General features: G+C 60.9%; 1 pseudogene; it reads left to right on the plus strand.

Moving 5' to 3' along the window:
• Nucleotides 1–445: 445 nt before the first annotated feature.
• Nucleotides 446–10086, plus strand: part of LOC140715697 (voltage-dependent calcium channel gamma-4 subunit-like) — a 26343-nt pseudogene continuing 16702 nt past the window's right edge.

A 10086-nucleotide genomic window follows, 5' to 3' on the forward strand; every position in this document is an offset into this window, starting at 1 on the left:
CCTCCTTAACAATATGTTTTGTTTAGAATGAGAAACGAAGAGACTTCAGTTCAGGCTTGTTATAATCTCTGTCACCTCTGGCCTTGGCTGTCGATGGACGGAGAGATTTCTGCTGTCTATTGATTCCCGTACAGTTCCCTCAGGTCTCCTCTTCCTGCGTTGATTTACACCATCTCCCCATCTCCATGATGATTGATTGAAGTTCAAAGGACATTCATCGCGATCACACCGCCTCTCGCCCGCTCCGCGAGCTGGATCAACGCGTTGGCCTGGGGAGGAGGCTAGCGTGCGTCAGGGACTCCGCCAGCAGATTGCAGCTCGGGGCCGGCCACGTTGGAGCGGCCGAGGATGGAGAGAGATCTAACCCAGGCTCGCGGCTGCCCCTCCATCGTGAATCAAGCCAGCCAATGGGAAGCGTGAAGAGAAGACAAAAAACAACTAGCGCATGGAACAACCTCTCATCGTCCTTCGATCCGGAAAGAAAAGCCCGAGCTTGCACAACCTCTCCTTGCATCCTGGTAAATCCCCTCTGCAACCAGATCTGAACCAGGGTGGTCAAACCCTTGCACTGATGCACGGAAGAGACACGTCCCCTCTGTCCTGGAGCTGCTGTGAGCAGTTTCAGGGCACGCTGGTTACTATGAGTGTTTAACCGACAGACGGTGCCTCAATGGTTTAATTTGAAGCATTAACAGTTCAGAAGCACAGCGAGGAAAATGAGTCACAGAGTCAGTCTCCTAACACGCTGTGCGTGAGAGGAGGGCTTGGCCAAGGCTCAGCTGCCCCTCCCACTGTGAGACATTCATTCCCCATCACCCCTACCGCCTCACCGCCCCTCCTGTGGCACAGTGCTCCCTCCTCACCCTCTCGCGCAACACGGCATGGAGCTCCCCCATCACAGCCCCTCCTCAGCCTCTCCCATCATCCCTCCAACGGCACTGCACCCAGCACCGCCCCTCCTCAGCCTCTCCCATCACTGCCCCTCCAACGGCACTGCACCACCTCCCCATCACCCCTCCCTCCTCACCACTCGCTCCCATGACACAGCACTATCTCCTCATCACCCCTCCCTCCTCACCCCTCCATCCCATGACACAGCACTATCTCCTCCTCACCCCTCCCTCCTCACCTCTCCCTCCCACAACACAGCACTATCTCCTCCTCACCCCTCCCTCCTCACCTCTCCCTCCCACGACACAGCACTATCTCCTCCTCACCCTTCCCACGACACAGCACTATCTCCTCCTCACCCCTCCCTCCCATGACACAGCACTATCTCCTCACCCCTCCCTCCCACGACACAGCACTATCTCCTCCTCACCCCTCCCTCCTCACCCCTCCCTCCCACGACACAGCACTATCTCCTCCTCACCCCTCCCTCCCATGACACAGCACTATCTCCTCCTCACCCCTCCCTCCCATGACACAGCACTATCTCCTCCTCACCCCTCCCTCCCACGACACAGCACTATCTCCTCCTCACCCCTCCCTCCTCACCCCTCCCTCCCATGACACAGCACTATCTCCTCCTCACCTCTCCCTCCCACGACACAGCACTATCTCCTCCTCACCCCTCCCTCCCATGACACAGCACTATCTCCTCCTCACCCCTCCCTCCCATGACACAGCACTATCTCCTCCTCACCCCTCCCTCCCACGACACAGCACTATCTCCTCCTCACCCCTCCCTCCCAGGACACAGCATTATCTCCTACTCACCCCTCCCTCCTCACCTCTCCCTCCCACGACACAGCACTATCTCCTCCTCACCACTCCCTCCTCACCCCTCCCTCCCATGACACAGCTCTATCTCCTCCTCACCCCTCCCTCCCAGGACACAGCACTATCTCCTCCTCACCCCTCCCTCCTCACCCCTCCCACCCACGACACAGCACTATCTCCTCCTCACCCCTCCCTCCTCACCCCTCGCTCCCATGACACAGCACTATCTCCTCCTCACCCCTCCCTCCCACGACACAGCACTATCTCCTCCTCACCACTCCCTCCTCATCCCTCCCTCCCATGACACAGCACTATCTCCTCCTCTCCCCTCCCTCCTCACCCCTCCCTCCCACGACACAGCACTATCTCCTCCTCACCCCTCCCTCCCACGACACAGCACTATCTCCTCCTCACCCCTCCCTCCTCACCCCTCGCTCCCATGACACAGCACTATCTCCTCCTCACCCCTCCCTCCCACGACACAGCACTATTTGCTCCTCATCCCTCCCTCCCTCGACACAGCACTATCTCCTCCTCACCCCTCCCTCCCACGACACAGCACTATCTCCTCCTCACCCCTCCCTCCTCACCCCTCCCTCCCACGACACAGCACTATCTCCTCCTCACCCCTCCCTCCTCACCCCTCCCTCCCACGACACAGCACTATCTCCTCCTCACCCCTCCCTCCTCACCCCTCCCTCCCACGACACAGCACTATCTCCTCCTCACCCCTCCCTCCTCACCCCTCCCTCCCACGACACAGCACTATCTCCTCCTCACCCCTCCCTCCTCACCCCTCCCTCCCATGACACAGCACTATCTCCTCCTCATCCCTCCCTCCTCACCCCTCCCTCCCACGACACAGCACTATCTCCTCCTCACCCCTCCCTCCCATGACTCAGCACTATCTCCTCCTCACCCCTCCCTCCCACGAGACAGCACTATCTCCTCCTCACCCCTCCCTCCCACGACACAGCACTATTTCCTCCTCACCCCTCCCTCCTCACCCCTCCCTCCCACGAGACAGCACTATCTCCTCCTCACCCCTCCCTCCCACGACACAGCACTATCTCCTCCTCATTACTCCCTCCTCACCCCTCCCTCCCACGACACAGCACTATCTCCTCCTCACCCCTCCCTCCTCACCCCTCCCTCCCACGACACAGCACTATCTCCTCCTCACCCCTCCCTCCTCACCCCTCCCTCCCACGACACAGCACTATCTCCTCCTCACCCCTCCCTCCTCATCCCTCCCTCCCACGACACAGCACTATCTCCTCCTCACCCCTCCCTCCTCTCCACTCCCTCCCACGACACAGCACTATCTCCTCCTCACCCCTCCCTCCCATGACACAGCACTATCTCCTCCTCACCCCTCCCTCCCACGACACAGCACTATCCCCTCCTCACCCCTCCCTCCCATGACACAGCACTATCCCCTCCTCACCCCTCCCTCCTCACCCCTCCCTCCCACGACACAGCACTATCCCCTCCTCACCCCTCCCTCCCATGACACAGCACTATCTCCTCCTCATCCCTCCCTCCCACGACACAGCACTATCTCCTCCTCACCCCTCCCTCCCACGACACAGCACTATCTCCTCCTCACCCCTCCCTCCTTATCCCTCCCTCCCACGACACAGCACTATCTCCTCCTCACCCCTCCCTCCTCATCCCTCCCTCCCATGACACAGCACTATCTCCTCCTCACCCCTCCCTCCCATGACACAGCACTATCTCCTCCTCACCCCTCCCTCCTCACCCCTCCCTCCCACGACACAGCACTATCTCCTCCTCACCCCTCCCTCCCATGACACAGCACTATCTCCTCCTCACCCCTCCCTCCTCACCCCTCCCTCCCACGACACAGCACTATCTCCTCCTCACCCCTCCCTCCCATGACACAGCACTATCTCCTCCTCACCCCTCCCTCCTCACCCCTCCCTCCCACGACACAGCACTATCTCCTCCTCACCCCTCCCTCCTCACCCCTCCCTCCCACGACACAGCACTATCTCCTCCTCACCCCTCCCTCCTCACCCCTCCCTCCCACGACACAGCACTATCTCCTCCTCACCCCTCCCTCCTCACCCCTCCCTCCCACGACACAGCACTATCTCCTCCTCACCCCTCCCTCCTCACCCCTCCCTCCCACGACACAGCACTATCTCCTCCTCACCCCTCCCTCCTCACCCCTCCCTCCCACGACACAGCACTATCTCCTCCTCACCCCTCCCTCCCACGACACAGCACTATCTCCTCCTCACCACTCCCTCCTCACCCCTCCCTCCCACGACACAGCACTATCTCCTCCTCACCCCTCCCTCCCATGACACAGCACTATCTCCTCCTCACCCCTCCCTCCTCACCCCTCCCTCCCACGACACAGCACTATCTCCTCACCCCTCCCTCCCACGACACAGCACTATCTCCTCCTCACCACTCCCTCCTCACCCCTCCCTCCCATGACACAGCACTATCTCCTCCTCACCCCTCCCTCCCACGACACAGCACTATCTCCTCCTCACCCCTCCCTCCCATGACACAGCACTATCTCCTCCTCACCCCTCCCTCCTCACCCCTCCCTCCCACGACACAGCACTATCTCCTCACCCCTCCCTCCCACGACACAGCACTATCTCCTCACCACTCCCTCCTCACCCCTCCCTCCCATGACACAGCACTATCCCCTCCTCACACCTCCCTCCCATGACACAGCACTATCTCCTCCTCATCCCTCCCTCCCACGACACAGCACTATCTCCTCCTCATCCCTCCCTCCCACGACACAGCACTATCTCCTCCTCACCCCTCCCTCCCACGACACAGCACTATCTCCTCCTCACCCCTCCCTCCTCATCCCTCCCTCCCATGACACAGCACTATCTCCTCCTCACCCCTCCCTCCTCACCCCTCGCTCCCATGACACAGCACTATCTCCTCCTCACCCCTCCCTCCTCACCCCTCGCTCCCATGACACAGCACTATCTCCTCACCCCTCCCTCCTCACCCCTCGCTCCCATGACACAGCACTATCTCCTCCTCATTACTCCCTCCTCACCCCTCCCTCCCATGACACAGCACTATCTCCTCCTCACCCCTCCCTCCTCATCCCTCCCTCCCACGACACAGCACTATCTCCTCCTCACCCCTCCCTCCTCACCCCTCCCTCCCATGACTCAGCACTATCTCCTCCTCATCCCTCCCTCCCACGACACAGCACTATCTCCTCCTCACCCCTCCCTCCTCACCCCTCCCTCCCATGACACAGCACTATCTCCTCCTCACCCCTCCCTCCCATGACATAGCACTATCTCCTCACCCCTCCCTCCTCACCCCTCGCTCCCATGACACAGCACTATCTCCTCCTCACCCCTCCCTCCCATGACACAGCACTATCTCCTCCTCACCCCTCCCTCCTCACCCCTCGCTCCCATGACACAGCACTATCTCCTCCTCACCCCTCGCTCCCATGACACAGCACTATCTCCTCACCCCTCCCTCCTCACCCCTCGCTCCCATGACACAGCACTATCTCCTCCTCACCCCTCCCTCCCATGACACAGCACTATCTCCTCCTCACCCCTCCCTCCTCACCCCTCGCTCCCATGACACAGCACTATCTCCTCCTCACCCCTCGCTCCCATGACACAGCACTATCTCCTCCTCACCCCTCCCTCCTCATCCCTCCCTCCCATGACACAGCACTATCTCCACCTCACCACTCCCTCCTCACCCCTCCCTCCTACGACACAGCACTTTTTCCTCCTCACCCCTCCCTCCCACGACACAGCACTATCTCCTCCTCACCCCTCCCTCCCATGACACAGCACTATCTCCTCCTCACCCCTCCCTCCTCACCCCTCCCTCCCACGACACAGCACTATCTCCTCACCCTCCCTCCTCACCCCTCCCTCCCACGACACAGCAATATCGCCTCCTCACCCCTCCCTCCCATGACACAGCACTATCTCCTCCTCACCCCTCCCTCCTCACCCCTCCCTCCCAGGACACAGCACTATCTCCTCCTCACCCCTCCCTCCTCACCCCTCCCTCCTCACCCCTCCCTACCACGACACAGCAATATCGCCTCCTCACCCCTCCCTCCTCACCCCTCCCTCCCACGACACAGCACAATCTCCTCCTCACCCCTCCCTCCCACGACACAGCACTATCTCCTCCTCACCCCTCCCTCCTCACCCCTCCCTCCCACGACACAGCACGATCTCCTCCTCACCCCCCTCCTCATCGCTCCCTCCCACGACACTGCACTATCTCCTCCTCACCCTCCCTCCATGACACAGCACTATCTCCTCCTCACCCTCCCTCCTCACCCCTCCCTCCCACGACACAGCACTATCTCCTCCTCACCCCTCCCTCCCATGACACAGCACTATCTCCTCCTCACCCCTCCCTCCTCACCCCTCCTCCCACGACACAGCACTATCTCCTCCTCACCCCTCCCTCCTCACCCCTCCCTCCCACGACACAGCACTATCTCCTCCTCACCCCTCCCTCCTCACCCCTCCCTCCCACGACACAGCACTATCTCCTCCTCACCCCTCCCTCCTCACCCCTCCCTCCCACGACACAGCACTATCTCCTCCTCACCCCTCCCTCCTCACCCCTCCCTCCCACGACACAGCACTATCTCCTCCTCACCCCTCCCTCCTCACCCCTCCCTCCCACGACACAGCACTATCTCCTCCTCACCCCTCCCTCCCACGACACAGCACTATCTCCTCCTCACCACTCCCTCCTCACCCCTCCCTCCCACGACACAGCACTATCTCCTCCTCACCCCTCCCTCCCATGACACAGCACTATCTCCTCCTCACCCCTCCCTCCTCACCCCTCCTCCCACGACACAGCACTATCTCCTCACCCCTCCCTCCCACGACACAGCACTATCTCTCCTCACCACTCCCTCCTCACCCCTCCTCCCATGACACAGCACTATCTCCTCCTCACCCCTCCCTCCCTCGACACAGCACTATCTCCTCCTCACCCCTCCCTCCCAGGACACAGCACTATCTCCTCCTCACCCCTCCCTCCTCACCCCTCCCTCCCACGACACAGCACTATCTCCTCACCCCTCCCTCCCACGACACAGCACTATCTCCTCACCACTCCCTCCTCACCCCTCCCTCCCATGACACAGCACTATCCCCTCCTCACACCTCCCTCCCATGACACAGCACTATCTCCTCCTCATCCCTCCCTCCCACGACACAGCACTATCTCCTCCTCATCCCTCCCTCCCACGACACAGCACTATCTCCTCCTCACCCCTCCCTCCCACGACACAGCACTATCTCCTCCTCACCCCTCCTCCTCATCCCTCCCTCCCATGACACAGCACTATCTCCTCCTCACCCCTCCCTCCTCACCCCTCGCTCCCATGACACAGCACTATCTCCTCCTCACCCCTCCCTCCTCACCCCTCGCTCCCATGACACAGCACTATCTCCTCACCCCTCCCTCCTCACCCCTCGCTCCCATGACACAGCACTATCTCCTCCTCATTACTCCCTCCTCACCCCTCCCTCCCATGACACAGCACTATCTCCTCCTCACCCCTCCCTCCTCATCCCTCCCTCCCACGACACAGCACTATCTCCTCCTCACCCCTCCCTCCTCACCCCTCCCTCCCATGACTCAGCACTATCTCCTCCTCATCCCTCCCTCCCACGACACAGCACTATCTCCTCCTCACCCTCCCTCCTCACCCCTCCCTCCCATGACACAGCACTATCTCCTCCTCACCCCTCCCTCCCATGACATAGCACTATCTCCTCACCCCTCCCTCCTCACCCCTCGCTCCATGACACAGCACTATCTCCTCCTCACCCCTCCCTCCCATGACACAGCACTATCTCCTCCTCACCCCTCCCTCCTCACCCCTCGCTCCCATGACACAGCACTATCTCCTCCTCACCCCTCGCTCCCATGACACAGCACTATCTCCTCACCCCTCCCTCCTCACCCCTCGCTCCCATGACACAGCACTATCTCCTCCTCACCCCTCCCTCCCATGACACAGCACTATCTCCTCCTCACCCCTCCCTCCTCACCCCTCGCTCCCATGACACAGCACTATCTCCTCCTCACCCCTCGCTCCATGACACAGCACTATCTCCTCCTCACCCCTCCCTCCTCATCCCTCCCTCCCATGACACAGCACTATCTCCACCTCACTCACTCCCTCCTCACCCCTCCCTCCTACGACACAGCACTTTTTCCTCCTCACCCCTCCCTCCCACGACACAGCACTATCTCCTCCTCACCCCTCCCTCCCATGACACAGCACTATCTCCTCCTCACCCCTCCCTCCTCACCCCTCCCTCCCACGACACAGCACTATCTCCTCACCCCTCCCTCCTCACCCCTCCCTCCCACGACACAGCAATATCGCCTCCTCACCCCTCCCTCCCATGACACAGCACTATCTCCTCCTCACCCCTCCCTCCTCACCCCTCCCTCCCATGACACAGCACTATCTCCTCCTCACCCCTCCCTCCTCACCCCTCCCTCCTCACCCCTCCCTACCACGACACAGCAATATCGCCTCCTCACCCCTCCCTCCTCACCCCTCCCTCCCACGACACAGCACAATCTCCTCCTCACCCCTCCCTCCCACGACACAGCACTATCTCCTCCTCACCCCTCCCTCCTCACCCCTCCCTCCACGACACAGCACTATCTCCTCCTCACCCCTCCCTCCTCATCGCTCCCTCCCACGACACAGCACTATCTCCTCTTCATCCCTCCCTCCCATGACACAGCACTATCCCCTCCTCACCCCTCCCTCCCATGCACAGCACTATCTCCTCCTCACCCCTCCCTCCTCACCCCTCCCTCCTCACCCCTCCCTCCCACGACACAGCACTATCTCCTCCTCACCCCTCCCTCCTCACCCCTCCCTCCCACGACACAGCAATATCGCCTCCTCACCCCTCCCTCCTCACACCCTCCCTCCCATGACACAGCTCTATCTCCTCCTCACCCCTCCCTCCCATGACACAGCTCTATCTCCTCCTCATCCCTCCCTCCCACGACACAGCACTATCTCCTCCTCACCCCTCCCTCCTCATTCCTCCCTCCCATGACACAGATCTATCTCCTCCTCACCCTCCCTCCTCATCCCTCCCTCCCATGACACAGCACTATCTCCTCCTCACCCCTCCCTCCTCACCCCTCCCTCCCAATGCACAGCACTATCTCCTCCTCAACCGTCACTCCCACGACACAGCACTATCTCCTCCTCACCCCTCCCTCCTCATTCCTCCCTCCCATGACACAGATCTATCTCCTCCTCACCCCTCCCTCCTCATCTCTCCTTCCTCATCCCTCCCTCCAACGACACAGCACTATCTCCTCCTCACCCCTCCCTCCTTTCCCTTCCCTCCCACGACACAGCACTATCTCCTCCTCACCCTTCCCTCCCATGACACAGCACTATCTCCTCCTCTCCACTCCCTCCCACGACACAGCACTATCTCCTCCTCACCCCTCCTCCCATGACACAGCACTATCTCCTCCTCACCCCTCCCTCCCTGACACAGCACGATCTCCTCCTCACCCTTCCCTCCCATGACACAGCACTATCTCCTCCTCACCCCTCCCTCCTCATCCCTCCCTCCCATGACACAGCACTATCTCCTCCTCTCCACTCCCTCCCACGACACAGCACTATCTCCTCCTCACCCCTCCCTCCCACGACACAGCACTATCTCCTCCTCACCCCTCCTTCCTCACCCCTCCCTCCCACGACACAGCACTATCTCCTCCTCACCCCTCCCTCCCACGACACAGCACTATCTCCTCCTCACCCCTCCCTCCTCACCCCTCCCTCCCACGACACAGCACTATCTCCTCCTCACCCCTCCCTCCTCACCCCTCCCTCCACGACACAGCACTATCTCCTCTCACCCCTCCCTCCTCACCCCTCCCTCCCACGACACAGCACTATCTCCTCCTCACCCCTCCCTCCTCATCGCTCCCTCCACGACACAGCACTATCTGCCCTGCCGATGGCGTGGGGACCTTCCCACAATGAACCCCCCCACTGTGCTGATATCCATTGCCCACATCCCGGCAGAGTGGGGAGACGGCAAGATGTGTCTGAGTTTGTAGCAACACAGACTCTCCCTCTCTCACTCACACACAAACACACACAGGGTGTACACGGTCTCTCTCTCTCCCCCCTCTCACACACACACACTCACACACACGCACACACACACACACACACACTGTACATGATGTCTGTCTATCTCTCTCTCTCACATACACAAGGTGTATAGAGTCTCTCTCTCTCACACACAAACACAGGGTGTACATGATGTCTGTCTGTCTGTCTGT

The sequence above is a fragment of the Hemitrygon akajei genome, chromosome 24, assembly GCF_048418815.1.
Source record: "Hemitrygon akajei chromosome 24, sHemAka1.3, whole genome shotgun sequence".
NCBI lineage: Eukaryota > Metazoa > Chordata > Chondrichthyes > Myliobatiformes > Dasyatidae > Hemitrygon > Hemitrygon akajei.